Source organism: Schistocerca americana, chromosome 2 (assembly GCF_021461395.2).
Source record: "Schistocerca americana isolate TAMUIC-IGC-003095 chromosome 2, iqSchAmer2.1, whole genome shotgun sequence".
Lineage (NCBI taxonomy): Eukaryota > Metazoa > Arthropoda > Insecta > Orthoptera > Acrididae > Schistocerca > Schistocerca americana.
The window spans coordinates 1,988,906-2,005,325 of NC_060120.1; positions in this window are offsets into that span (position 1 = coordinate 1,988,906).

A 16,420-nucleotide genomic window follows, 5' to 3' on the forward strand; every position below is an offset into this window, starting at 1 on the left:
AGAGGGGATACTGTTAAGTAAGCACTGTGATGTTAATGCTCGCCACGTTAGTATCATTATAAAGCCTGGAGTCGTACGACACGTTATGCAAAAGGCTTACTGTAGAACGTTGTAGCCTTAAATTTAAAGCCCTGTAAGACGAAAAAGATAGAGGAAACTAGTATAACTTGACTTCAATTTCACCAGTGTTCTCAAACATTTTAAAATGATATATGATAAATGGTTTCTTAATGGTCTGGAGAAAATATTATATTACGCAAATTCACTCAGATTTATAAAGATTTCCAATGAATACAATAAAAATTAAAGAACAGAGTCTTTCTGAGACGTAAAGGGCGTCATTAATTTACAGTATGTGGTTTCTCAACACATTACATTTAAGGAGCATAGCCGTAGAGACGCTGGCACCCTTTCTTTACATTTTCGACGTAAGGTGAGCAGGTCAGCGTCATCCCCATGACGTCACAAGTCACGCCCCTTATAAATCACGTCATCATAGCGATGTCACAAACCATAACCTTTTTCAATGACTTCACGTTCGCACAAATTTTAAAAAAATGCAAAATGGCACTAATGGAAAATTTTTACATCTACCTCTACATGGATACTCTGAAAATCACATTTAAATGCCTGGCAGAGGGTTCATCGAACCACCTTCACATTTCTCTATTATTCCAATCTCGTACAACGCGTGGAAGGAACGAACACCTATATCTTTCCGTACGAGCTCTGACTTCCCTTATTTTATCGTGGTGATCGTTTCTCCCTATGTAGGCCGGTGTCAACAAAATATTTTCGCATTCGGAGGAGAAAGTTGGTGATTGGAATTTCGTGATAAGATTCCGTCAGAACGAAAAACGCCTTTCTTTTAATGATGTCCAGCGCAAATCCTGTATCATTTCAGTGACACTCTCTCCCACATTTCGCGATAATACAAAACGTGCTACCCTTCTTTGAACTTGTTCAGTGTACTCCGTCAGTCCTATCTGCTAAGGATCCCACACCGGGCGGTGGTTTTCTAAAAGAGGACCGACAAGCGTAGTGGAGGCAGTCTCCTTAGTAGATGTGTCACACGTTGTAAGTGTCCTGTCAATCAAATGCACTGTACGGTTAGCCTTCCCCACAACATTTTCTATATGTTCTTTCCAATTTACGTTGTTCGTAATAGTAATACCTAGATATTTAGTTGAGTTTGCGGCTTGTAGATTAGACTGATTTATCGTGTAACCGAAGTTTAACGAGTTCCTTTTAGCACTCATGTGGATGACCTGACATTTTTCGTTATTTAGGATCAACTGCCACTTTTCGCACCATTCAGATATCTTTTCTAAATCGTTTTGCAGTTTGTTTTGATCTTCTGATGACTTTATTAGTCGATAAACGACAGCGTCATCTGCAAGCAACCGAAGACGGCTGCTCAGATTGTCTCCCAAGTCGTTTATGTAGATAAGGAACAGCAAAGAGCCTCTAACACTACCTTGGGGAACGCCAGAAATCACTCTTGTTTCACTCGCTGACTTCCCGTCAATTACTACTAACTGTGACCTCTCCGACAGCAAGTGACAAATCCAGTCACATAAACGAGACAATATTCCATAAGCACGCAACTTCACTACAAGCCGCTTGTGTGTTACAGTGTGAAAAGCCTCCCGGAAATCCAGAAATACGGACTCGATCTGAAATCCCTTGTCAATAGCACTCAACACTTCATGTGCGTTTCACAAGAACGATGTTTTCTAAACCCGTGTTGATTGTGTGTCAATAGACCACTCTCTTCGAGGTAATTTACAATGTTCGAAAACAATATATGTTCCAGAATCTTGCTGCATATCGACGTTAATCATATGGGCCTGCAATTCAGTGGATTACTCCTACTACCTTTCTTGAATATTGGTGTGACCTGTGCAACTTTCGAGTCTTTGGGTACGGATCTTTCGTCGAGCGAAAGGTTGTATATAATTGTTGAGTTTCGAGCTAATGCATCAGCATACTCCGAAAGGAACCTAACTGGTATAGAGTCTGGACCAGAAGACTTGCTTTTATTAAGTGATTTAAGTTGCTTCATTACTCCGAGGACATTTACTTCTACGTTACTCATGTTGGCAGCTGTTCCTGATTCGTATTCTGGAATATTTACTTCTTCTTTTGTGAAGGCATTTCGGAAGGCTGTGTTTAGTAACTCTGCTTTGGCAGCACTGTCTTCAATAGTATCTCCATTGCTATCGCGCAGAGAAGACATTGGTTGTTTCTTGCTGCTAACATACTTCACATACGACCAGAATCTCTTTGGGTTTTCTGTCAGGTTTAGAGACAAAGTCTCGTTGTGGAAACTGTTATAAGCTTCTCGCATTGTAGTTCGCGCTAAATTTCGAGCTTCTGTAAAAGATCGACAATCTTGGGGATTTTGTGTCTGTTTGAATCTGGTATGTTTGCTTCGATGTTTCTGCAAAACTGTTCTGACCCTACATCGGGGCAGGTTAGGGATGATTCGTTCGTCGTAAATGTTTGATCACTGTCTCTCGGCGTACTGTTCGCTACAAAAGTTCCACCTACCTCAGCATGGTGTCAGATCACCTGCCCGTTTCTCTGCATACGTAGATACTGTCCAGACGATGTTAAAAGCAACGTTGAAGAAAAACACCGTCGATGCTTGCGTTTGCAATGTCCGCGTAAGCTCTGGCGGCAAGCTATCCTGTAATATCTTATAACACAATTTTCGGGTGGAGGGCGACTGCGTCATCTCATTAGAAAAATGACAAAATTCTGCGAGTTATTTTATTTGTTTAGGTTCAAAATTAAACACTTTCCTTCAACCCGAATTTAATTAACGAATAATATCACTGTCCTCAAAAAACGGTACAAATGGCTCTGAGCACTATGGGACTTAACTTCTGAGCTCATCAGTCCCCTAGAACTTAGAACTACTCAAACCTAACTAACCTAAGGACAGCACACACATCCATGCCCGAGGTAGGATTCGAACCTGCGATCATAGCGGTCGCGCGGTTCCAGACTGTGGCGCCTAGAACCGCTCGGCCACCCCGGCCGGCCCACTGTCCTCAGCTCACAGTTCATACAACCCAGCACACACACACACACACACACACACACACACACACACACACACACACAAGGCAGCCCGGAATTATAGTCATTACTCTGCTACAATATACGAGTTTCACATTCGGTCCTTTTTCAGTGGTTTTCTAATAAAGAAATTGCTCGCCAAATATTCCATAGACGAATATGAAACATGCTACGTGTAAATTTACAAACGCCGAAAGTTCACAGGCGGTTCTCTTTCCAAGAAAACAATCCAAAAACTTCCAAACTTTACAAAACTGTCCGTAAATGCAACTGCTATTACGGCAACACAATCTGGACGCGAAATTCCAATAACGTCTTCATTTTACACATTATGCAGACGGATACGTTCAACATGACCTGCACGTTCAATAGCTGCCCAGCGACTCGGCAATGCTGCTCCTTCCACAGCCTATAACTACCTGGCAGTTTGTGGGAACTACTAAATTTTCATTAGTTGATCAAAATGACTAGCCAATCAGAAAAATTGTTCGAAATCATTCTCGAGCCAAAACTGGCCTGCGCTAATAATTATTCACAGATGCGTTTACGTGATTCCAACAGGCAAATAATAAAATAAGATTTAATAAAACCAAACGAAAAGAAAATTAATCTTGGAATAAATTTAGAATACGATTTTATTTTCAACCGTTATTCTGGATGCCTCCTAACAGAGTACACTTAGAGTACACTTTGACATACATCATCAGCAAAGTGGGCACAAACATCTTTCCCACGCTATGATTGAGAAATGTATTACATATATTTATTCTTGAAATTCAACGTATGACCAACATACACACTCTCACTCACTCTCATTTACTCCCACATTATTAGACACAAATAATAATTTTGTCTGATTTTTATATTACGAAAATGTGAAGTAGTTAGCGTTTTTAATTTGAAAATCCAAATAAATTGACCTGAGATTTTGTGAACTTCAGTAATGATTCCAAATGATACTAAAAGACAAACTGTTATGAATCCTAACTGAATACTACAAGTGTCGGTTTGGGGTCTTTTAGGTAATTTTCTCTAACTCTGAAAGTATGCCAGCTAGAAAGCTGAGATTTTTACACTATCTTCTTTATAATAAAAAAGGGCCGTATATTGACTTTTAACTAAATTGAACAATATTGAATATAGTTTATTTAGATTCTTATGGGCTTGAACATTCTGTCGCTCGAATTGACAGGTAGCGCTTCCCACGGCTAGGCTAGCGACAGGTGCGAATGAGTACCGCTAAGATACAAGCGGCTGTTTCTGTCACCGCCAACGGCTCCAAAGCTACGAGCCGTACTGAAAAGAAGTGCAATAAATGCAGTTGCGTATTGACTCGCGACGTTACAACCCGTTTTGTGTACCAAGGAGGACCAGTTCTGTCGTTTGTTAATTTATTTGGTATAATCTCTCAATTGCTGTCGATAATATTTCTTTGAATTCAAGCCACATCTGGTCTACACTTTTATTATTAACTTGGGAGAAATGGAGATTGTCTCTCAGGAAGGCATCAAGTGAATTTTTATCTGCTTTTTTGAATAGGTATATGTTTTGTTTATATTTGGAGGATTTGGGGGTTACAATACTCGATCTCGCTACGATAACCCTGTGTTCACTAATCCCTGTATCCGTTTTGATGTTCGTTATTAACTCAGCATTATTTGTTGCTAAGAGGTCAAGTGCCTTTTCACAACGATTTACTATTCGCGTGGGCTCATGAACTAACTGCTCGAAATATTTTCAGAGAATGCGTTTACCACAATTTCGGATGATGTTTTATGCGTACCTCCGGAATTAAACATGTATTTTCGCCAACATATCGACGATAAATTAAAGTCACCAACAACTATAATCGCATGAGTTGGGTACATGTTTGAAATCAAACACTCAAGTTTTTTTAACCTTGCAGCAACTGTATCATCTGAATTGGGATGTCGGTAAAAGTATCCAATTATTATTTCATTCCGGTTGCCAATGATGACCTCTGGCCACACTAACTCATAGGAAGTATCTACTTCAATTTCGCGAGAAGATAAACTACATAAATACTAAGATAAACTACTTCTAACAGTAACAAACATGACACCGTCAACCGAGTTTAGCCTATCCTTTCGAAACACCGTTAGGTTCTTTGCAAAAATGTCGGCTGAGGTTGTCTCCGGATTTAGCCAGCTTTTGGTGCCTATAAAGATTTGAGCATCAGTGCCATTTTGCAGGGTGTATACGTGGACAAGGAAAAAAAATTCCCGGATTTACCGGTTAAAAATACACTTTCTCCCGGGTGAAGATACACTTTTTCCGTGTTAAGTGACAGTATACTCTTATTCGGCACTGTAAGACTCATCAATCCTTTGAATATTTATGGTTTTAAATACCGGAGTAGAATTTCCCGGCACTTTAGAAAACGAAACTCTGGGAGGAAAAACACGTTTTGAAAGACCTTTCGCCGGCCGAAGTGGCCGCGCGGTTCTGGCGCTGCAGTCTGGAACCGCGAGACCGCTACGGTCGCAGCTTCGAATCCTGCCCCGGGCATGGATGTGTGTGATGTCGTTAGGTTAGTTAGGTTTAACTAGTTCTAAGTTCTAGGGGACTAATGACCTCAGCAGTTGAGTCCCATAGTGCTCAGAGCCATTTTTTTGAAAGACCTTTGATGTGCAGCATATGTACGCTGCATATTTTCGTATTACGAAAGTATAAATTCGAATTCACCAAACACTGCATGCCACTTTCCGAAGCACTGAAATCGAGCTTGCGATGGGCTTTTGTAAGCCCGTCATAGCTAATGTCACGTGATCTCGCCAGCTGATGACACCACAGGACACGTGATGTTGTCAGCAAATAGCAAGATCACTCTTAAGTAGCGCGAACACACAAATAAGAAAAGTTAATGGTTTAAATTAATATACATAGCTTTCACATATAATATTGGTCTCGAAGATTAATAAGCTGGAAGAGAAGCTAAGCTTCTACATATAATGTTGATCTTTTTTGCGCTTGTTACACTTTAAGATACATCACACAAACGTGCCAGTAAAATTTTTAATGACGACGTAAATGTCTGATCTTCTGGGCTCGAAATTCATCTAAATGGTCGTCCTCAAAGAGTTGATTTTTAAATGAGAGTCAAACGCTTTGTGATTTAAGAAATCCATCGTACATTCTCGCACATAGCTCATCTTAAGTAAAAGGAAATCTGCTTTGAATGTAACGCTTTTCAAACCACCATTCGTAATATTTTCGTTCGTTTCTGCAGTTGCAAGAGAGCGCCAGATAACAAGCGTCACTGCCCTTGCGCACCTACGATGAAGCAGGGAGCCCGTATGTTCGTACGTGTAAAACATTAAAAGATCTTACATTATGTCATAACAGAAACAAGACACCAGAGGATACTTCCAAGAGCGTCGGAATTTCGTGACCCATACTAAAAGCATAATTCAGCTTAAAATACACATTCGTATGTAAATTTTCTTGGAGTACCAGTACTGCATTATCCCATGTTTGGTTCTTTGTTATGGCGTAATGCCATACGTGCACTTGAAATGAAGTGAACAGTTGAAACTAACCAATAGTCTGAAATTAAACACGTAGTTTCAGATAAATTGACTGCCTCAACAGAAAAGGTTAATAACAGCCAAATCTCTCTAGCAAACCGGCAAAAATAACTTGATTGTTCTGTAAGACGATTAATGTTTGACTGTCAGAAAGGTGAAAATAAAATCTAAAACTAATAACATATTTTAACCTTCCGTAATAACGCGAACGTATTTTCATTCATTTGATAGCTCCCGGCCACAAAAATCCGTTTTGTTATCATTTAACGTGAGAGCAACAAACGAAGAGAAAACAACAAAATCACTGAACGTAAACACAGGTCACGTGGAGACGACCCACCTCCCCACCACAACTCAGACTGCTCTGTGCATCAGCCCCAGATTTACTGTATTTCCGAACCGGGGCAATAATAAGTAGTGGCGCCCAGCCACACTTCTGTAACCAGAAGCGGGAGAGGGTACTACCCATACGCGACTCAACTGCGCGTGCGCAAGAGTCCGCACGCAACTGCTCAAACAAATCTAATTTAGACAGTTGTCACGCCACGCTCATCGGAGGCAATTTGTTGTTACAAAGCATTGCATAGTCTTCCTAAAGCCTTTGACACACTTCGTGTTGGCAGACGCTTCTATGAGCACCCATTTGTTGTTGTATACGGCGCATTTCCTCTCAAACTCAAGTTTTATTTTCGTTTTTTTTTTCTCTCGTACATGTTTTGTTGCTGCAGTATTATTCTGCAGTAGCGGTATACAGTAATATCCTTTGTTAGAGTATTGGTTCTTACCAGTCAAAATCACAAAAATTTAACTGAAAACTAAAACAATGAAAATTTCCAGGAATTCTAAACAATTCCCGGGGTTTTCCCGGTTTTCTCCCGGATGAAAAAATTCCAGGGATTTTCCTGGATCTCCCGGTTGTCCCGGGTCGTATACACCCTGTTATCAGCACCTGGAGCTCTGGTACTTACCCAAGACAGCTACGACAATTTACAACTGTTATTCCGATGGTTCCTGTATCTACGTTCTTCCTGTGTTCGGCCTGCACCCTTTGTGACTGAAGCCCTTCTTGTATTTTCCCGAGACCCTCTAACCTAAAAAACCGCCCAATCCACGCCACACAGACCCTGCTACCCGTGTAGCCGCCTCCTGCATATAGTGGACACCTGACCGACTAGTGTGCATTAAAGCGGAACAAGTAACTACACTACAATATTTTTACGAGGCATTAAAACGAAAAAAGAATGACAGGTGGGAAATTAAAAAAAAATAGTTACAGAAAACAGACAGCACCAGTGCAGCGTTTTTCACCAAAAACTAAATAGCCAGTCTGTGTATGTAGCCTGCCAAGTGTCCAATTAATCGCAATGCTCCCTTAATTCCAAAAAATTACGAAAGCTTCTTCACCTGATGTGCGTAAATTCGCATCACTCATACACACACGCACACGCACAGCATCACATTCCACCTCTGTACCCTGTATTTCATGTTTCTGTTCCTTTCTGCGCGCGCGCGTGTGTGTGTGTGTGTGTATTTGTGTGCGTGTTTACGTTAACTAACATACTACCGTACCATCAACTCTCATTTCACTTGTGTGCTCACAACACCAAAAAATTACACATGGTATTTCAACATCTGCGTCCTCATCGTCATCACAATTCAAGTTTTGTAAATGGTGATTACATCTTATGCATATTCAAGGAGTATCATAGTTAATTTACTGCTTCAGTGAATTTTCTCTCTCTGTAATGCCTATTTTAATGAGGCATCAGCATCATAAAACAATGAAGTCAGAATGGGAGAAGAGAAAAACAGAGAAAAAATCATGCATTTTCATGCAGTAAGTCACATTTGCACACATACACTAAAATCACGGTTAACTTTGACTTGCAGCACGAACTACTTGCAATCACACAGTGGAAACGTCCGAATATAAGAGATATTCTAATTCATCTTCAACACTTTTTAGAAAATCACCTGCAACACAGTAACTTGTTACAATTCGTGTAAATATGTGAGACATATCCACCAGCAACCAAGTTTTGAGAGCTGTCTCCGCGTTAATAGAAACGAGAGGACACGGAACTGCATTTGGTGGACAAACTGTATAGAATAAGAACACACATGGATCTTTTAAGCTCTAACCTTTTGTGGCGATCAGCTTGTAGTATTGGCACTATTATTCTGCCTGTATGTTCCATTTTCCTTTGAAATCGAATACGCTCTCTCACCACCTGCTTCCAAGATATGAAGCGCTCTGTCTGACATGCGAAATCCCCTGCAATAATCAAGCGAACTGTTTCAAAAGTTTGTGAATTTTCTCAATGCACCTTTTGTCGATATCTTTCAACTGACTTAAGGTTTTCATACTGTGAGAGGTCCATATATGAGTCGCATTTTCATTGGGAGGTTAGTCACTTTAATATTGAGAGGTTACGGAAATTATGTATTGGAAAGATACACTTGGTGACAGCTGGCCAGGATTGTATCTTTTGTGAATTTCTGAGAAGTTATATATCTGCACTTATTTATCTAATGTTAAATGTAGTTTGCATCTGGCGCAACGCATTTACTAATTTGTCTTCTTTCACAGATCATCGGCAACTTATTGCTCTTTGTTGTTATTGTATTTGTTCCATTTTTGCTTTGTCTTTGTTTGATTTTATGCCTACCTTTGACTAGTGAAAATGCCGCGAAAAAGTGCTAACAGTAAATCGCGATGCGTAATGAGTGAAAAAGCCGACTTGAATAATTTGACTGCTAATACTAGCGACACTCAGTGTCATAATGATAATCCTCCAATTACTCAGTGCATGCCGACCACCAGTAATGATTCTAATCTAAATGATGAGCAAACAAATTCAATTATGTCCACAGCAAATTTAACGACAATTGATGACGCGGCACGTTCCGCTACAATGAACGCTGCCCAGTTTGACACACCTGATTTGCAAAATTTACACAGTTAACAGATAAATGTTTCCAACGAAGACGAACACTGTACTCAAAATATGTCAGATTTATTTGATTCCAGTTAGTAAGCCTTTTCATGAATCAGACAGTGACCAAATAGTTACAAAAAACGTGACAAATGCAGATACACCATCACACAGTACAGAGAATAGAGTCCCTAATTTTGCATGGATTAAGTTGTGGCACTATTGCTACAACTTAATGAAAAACATGACAACAATTACAAACAACTTAGTGAACAGATTACAGCCGTTGTCGTGCAATGTCATGATACCAAAGAACAGTTACGTGAGGAAATGAAGGCTTGTGGTAGGAATAGTAGTGAAGAAATTAGATCTGTTGCACAAGAAAAACATAATACACATGCAGCCACAACAAAATTACTTAGAGATGAAATCAGTGCAGTTGCTAAACAATGTTCAGAAAATGCAACACAGTTATGCGACGAGTTTAAATTAATGTCAGCATATCTTTCACGCACTATGGATGCGAAAGTCGACAAGAAATTTGAACAACAGAACAGCCAAATTGAAGAACGTTTTAATCACCATCTACAAAAAAGTGAAACGAGTTACCGTAAATTCATACAGAAACAGAAACGACAGAAAGACAAGCATAAGTTGTTTACAAAAGCAAAAACGTACATAGACACCAACATTGTTACAGTATCAGACGAAATCAATACTATCAAACAGTTTAAACTGAATTGCATGGTGAAATCTCCGATCTAAAAACAAAAACAAACTCTAATATCCAGACTTTGGAAAATAAGTAGACAGTAGACTTTCAAACAGTGAGCAACAGACTTGAACAACTGGAATTAATATAGGATCCCGATGACATTAAAGCACACATTAAGAAATTAAACAAAACCACACGTAAATGCAAAGACGTGACACAAAAAATGACGATCAGGTAAAAGCACTGACTGAAAAATTTGATGAATTGGCCAGTCATATTGACGCTATCGAAAATAACAATGACACCAAATCAGACGATACGTCACCAGTTTCGTTCAATCGAGCAACCGAATTCCAAAATATACAGCAGACAATCAGTGAGATATGTGCGTCCAATAATAACATTACGTAGAAAATTGTCATCTTTAAAGCAAGAAGTGACAGTAATGAAAAATGTTTCAGCCTCTAACACGTCACAGCATACGCCACATTCTCAACGTTTGCCACACTCACACAGCCAGTATAACTTAGGTAATTTACAGAGAGTAGGTGACTTAGATTCCGAACAGACACAGAAAAACAGATTCTTATACAACCCTGATCTTGCTCCAACATTTAGAGACGATAATTCTGACTACAAGAACTTTTTATCCGTTAGGAAATTTAAGTTATTTGAGAATGACAGAACACAGATTCACCCTTTGGACTGGATACAACAATTTACTTTTGCATTTCCAACAAGTTGGCCTCTAACGCAGAAACTAAAATTTATTTGCAGATTTTGACCTCAGGGGATTCATTACACTTCGATGAATATGGGCCGTAGCGTGATCAGGACCCCGAGCCGTAGTAGTGCTATTTATTCTTTAGTTTTCTGCACTGCTGCCTTCTCTTTTACTATCCTTTATATCTATCAAAACAGCTCTTCAACTATCGATCTAGCTAGGATTAGGAATGAGTAAAGAAAACCTGATATGACAAGTTTTACATGAAAGTTTTCATTAGACTCTCCAGGAATGACAACTACCAGAACTTTAATTTTAATTATCAGTATCGTCAAAATTATCACAACAGCAAACACATTTTGGCTACAATAGAGGCTTTCCCCACAAAAACAACAAAACTAGCTGGATAGCATACCTAACCAACAATGTAATGTGCAAAGTCAGCCAAGCATTAATGTCTCGCCGCCTACGCGTATAGCGTCGGCTCCGCCAAATAGCAACAAGGTACTCACTACGTACAGAACACACATCATTTCAACTCCTATCGCAACGCGCCGTATTGTATCAGCGCAAATTTAATAACAGCAGGTTTTGCCAGCAGCAGAATCATCCACAACCACAGATTATCATGAATGAACCAGACAGTCGATATCATCCCCAACCTAATACGTCAGTACGAAGTAACAGAACAGCATAGATAATTGAAACGCCACAGGATCCTCCCGTAAATAACAGCACGTCAGAAAGAATGTGATTAGATACAGTGCAGGCTGCATCTTCCAGCTACGTAAGCAATACTTGTGATACACAGAATCTTTTTCATGAAAATGTTATTACTTTTGAAGACATCAGAGACACACTTTTACATGAAAAACGAGTTATACAAAAGAACCATTTCCCACCCTGATATTGTAGTAAAGATTGGATCATCCACAATTTCAGCAGTAATCAATTCTGGATCACCTATGTCAGTTATAAATGAAGAAACTTTCAACGACTGTAACAAAGAGAACACCTATCCTACGTTACCATTAGGTAAAAATAAAGTAAAAGGAGCAGTATCTGGTAAAGGAGTAGAGGTTAAATTACAGATACACTTATCGTTTTGTATTCCAGGTCATACGTACCACACAAAATTTTGGATTGTTCCCTTATTGACAACAGACGTTATTTTAGGTACGACGCAATTATTGGCTTTCGAAGTTCCTACGTAATGTTAAAGGATAAAAATTACAACTGGCGTTAGAATTTCAGCGTTCTTTACCAACAGAAGAACAGGCAATCAATCGGACAGAGGTCATTTCCACATCGCGTAACACAGACTGTCATTCCACATTGTTCACAGATATTTATGTACACAACTACAATACACAAGACGAAGCCGATTTCTGAGAAAGTAAGACAAAGCAATGCAAATACAGATGACGAACGTACTCAACTACGCAATATTCTTTTACAGCTGTCACCAGTTTTTGACAACATCCCTGGTACTCTGTCCGGTTTTATGTATGAATTTCAAGTTAAACAGCATGACAAATTTAAATCCAAACACTATCCCATTCCATATATCCACAGAGAATAGTCAAGAAAGAATTGCAAACTATGCTATAACAAGGTATGATGAACCGGCAGTTTTTCCGGACATAAATTCGCTCCATATTGTTAAGAAAAAGGACGGCTCACATCGCTTCGTACTTGTTTCGCGTCATGTCAACGACATTGTTATTAATGAAACAGATCGCCCACAGACACTAGAAGAACTTCTACAGAAACTTCATGGTACTCCTATTTATTCAACATTAGATTTAAAATCGGGATTTTGGGAAATTCAGCTCCATACGAACTGCAGAAAGTACGCAGCATTTCTCTGTTTTGGTGATTGTTATCAATTTTGAAAATTGCCATTCGGTCTAACAATTTCTTCAGCAGCATTTATTCGTGGTTTGAATAATATACTTCCGACAGAACTTAAAGACAGAATCACAACGTATGTAGACGACATCCTTATCGCAGAAGCTAAGTGGTCTGAACATAATTTGATTCTTGAACAACTGTTGCAAACTTTTCGTGCGCAATGGCTCACAGATAATCTTAGCAAATCGCAGTTGGCAAAACTTCCATAACATTTTTTGGACATGTAATTTCAGCAGAAGGCATTGCGCCTGACGCCGAAAAACTTCAAGCTTTACGTGACATTAGTGTAACCTCCCAACAGATAATTTCCGTAACCTCGCAATAATAAAATGACTAACCTCCCAATAAAAAAGATAACTGATATACAACCTTTCAAAAGAAAGCTCGTAATGCAACCTTTCAATAATTAACTGACTGTGAATCTAAACTGGTAAATCTGGACGTCAACAGTGATGCGTCATGGCCCTGAAAAATCATTCTGCATAAATTCTTACCTCGATGCTGTCGCCGGGTTACGCGTATCTATCTTCTCCTATAAGAAATTTTTTCTGGCACAGCCCAGTGCAATACTGGCCACTAGATTTTGTTATGTTAATGTATGAAAAACAACTGATTTACTTTACGATAATCAGCATGACTATGGATGGGAAAAATTAGTAAAAACTTTAAATTCAGATGAATGACTGTCGAAAGCTATTTTTATAAGAAAGATTATTATTGAAAGGTTTTTGAAAACATTTACATGGGACTTTGATATAACAATAGTACAAAAATCAGTTGTAGCTATTAACATATGCGCGCGGAAATAAAGAACAATAATTTTTGCTTTTACCTTATGCTACATCGCTCAGGCACCGCCATCGTTCTCCACGATCGGCCTTGATAATTCCATAACTCTACTGCTGTTCTCGGGCCACAAAACACCACTACTGGACTGCATTGTCCGAACTCCAGGACACAAGTGCTCCCTGTGCTGCGCGCTACTACTACTACTGCTGCCGACACTACTCTGTGGTGTGCGATTCTATTGTAGCTTACATATCGCAGGGAGAGCGTGAGCAATCCATCGAAGTTACATCTGCTCGAGTGCGCTAGCAATAAATTCCTCAGTCATGGACCTCTTACATAAAATATTATTGTTCTTTATTGCCGTGCGCATATGTTAATTGCTACAACTGATTTTTGTACTATTGTTATATCAAAGTTGCAAGTAAATGTTTTTAAAAATCTTTCGATAATAATCTCTCTTATAAAGATAACTTTTGACAGTCATTCATCTGGATTTAAAGTTTTTACTAATTTCTCCTATCCATAGTCACGCCGATTATCGTAAAGAGAATCAGTTGTTTTTCATACATAACAAAATCTAGTGGTCAGCATTGCACTCGGCTGTGCCAGAAAAAATCCTGATAGGATCATACATGTATACGCGTTACCCGGCGACATTATTGAGGTAATAATGTTCAGTTTATTCAGAATAACTTTTCAGGGCCATGACGCAGCACTGTTGACGTCAAGATTTACCAGTTTAGATTCACAGTCTGTTAATTATTGAAAGGTTACATTACGAGATTTCTTTTGAAAGCTTGTATATGAGTCACACTTTTATTGTGAGGTTAGTCACTTTATTATTGCGAGGTTACATAAATTATCTACTGGGAGGTTACAATACATTCTGCAATTGAGTCTTTCACTTCATTTTCTGCAACCATTGTAAACCTGAAGCAATAACAATTTACGTGTGCAACAATAAGAACGCAGTGAGAATGTATTTACATCTGTTGGACGAATGTTACGAAAACAAACACTCCAAACCAAAGTTTCACGTAAGTCACATGAAACGAAAATCTGTAACGCAACCATCTGTCTGTGGCGTGTTTATAATTATGTATTATTTATATTTTAGGACAATTAATCTGTAAAAAACACACCACATGTCATAAAGAAAGCGTGTAAACCGTCTGAGGATGAACCACAACGATTCGAAATCGGTAACGGTACCCTTTGAATAAAGAAACTGAAAGTAAATTTGTGGCTGGTTGCTGTCCTAACACCATCAACAAAAAATAACAAGTGATTCTCGAAGTTCCTCTTCGACTGATATTATTTCATTACCATGTGAATTATTGCCTACCAATTTCAAAGCTAGCTAGAAAACTAATCTCTCTAGTGATTGATGGGCGTTATTCCAGTGGGCATAGTCGACATATCTTGATGATTTGTTGAGCAGTGTATTCACATCTTGAATGTCAAGTTTATTTTTAATGTCGCCATACCCGTGCAGTCCCACGCCAATGTATATGTCATCATGTCTCAATAATAATCCAACACTTTTATCTATCATGTGTAACGACATTGGTATACTTATGGCCTCTGTCGGAATTCAGTGGCCTATGGGAGAGATAATTTTGCTTACAAGCGTTTGTAGTCCTGACAGTTTCACCATAATTTCGAAGATCTCGTGTTGTTTAACTCTGTTTGCTGGGTTTAATTGTAAACGATGCATTATATAATCCTCTCGTTCCCTGGTACCTTATATTGAAAATTAGCTACTAATATTCGGCACTATTTACCAACGAATCAGCAAGCTTACAAGCTTCTGATAATAGGCTAAATCTGATGTGCATATTGTCTACTGCTTTACTAAAAAAATGATGCTACAACACTATCTGTTTTCCCTGCTATAATTTTGTTTCTTAACTATTCTTTATTTCCATCATCAACATCATCATCATCATCATCATAATCATCAGCACCCTCATCGTATTCACCTCCTCCTTCTCCTCCTCCTCCAATGTCTCCTGCTCCTTGTCTGCCCTTTGCTTTCATAAGTACCTAGTTTTCTTCGGCTTTAAGGTATCTGTATTCTTCTTTTTGCTCTGACCTCCCCTTTCAGAATATTTGTCCTTGAATGAATTTCTCTAGCAGTTGAAAAACAGGTCTGATGGGAGGATGAACGTCATGCGTGTTGGATCACCTCTTCAAAGACAGGTGTGTTAACATGATCACCAACAGCTTCTTTCGGTGCAGTAACTTTGGTTAGACTCATTTCCTCTCTTTAATATGCCATGCAGACTGATAAAAGGCTTTTCAAAAACTTCAACAGCGTTTGTAATCAGTAAACGTTCAGGAACAAGTGAGTTTGCTTTCTCTTAAATCTTCTGCAATTAATTTAGCTTTGTTTGCCTTCCTTACATATTTTCTAACGATGTGATCATTATATACAGAGTGTCTCTCTTGACAGTTGTCAGGTACATTTTCTCTGGTGTTTCGGGAGGTATCTGCTATTTCGTTTTTCCGTCGTGTAACTGGAGTCAGCCCAAACAAGTACTGCTCATCACGTCTTTTGTACGACACCCAACATCGATGGAAAGCGTCGATTTGTTTCCCATTACAAACAAAATTACTTTTGAAGAGGAATTTTAAGTGCCCGTTCGGCAGAGCGGTCCCAAATTAGTCTAGCGGGATATTCGTTTTATCGACGTGTGTTAAGAAT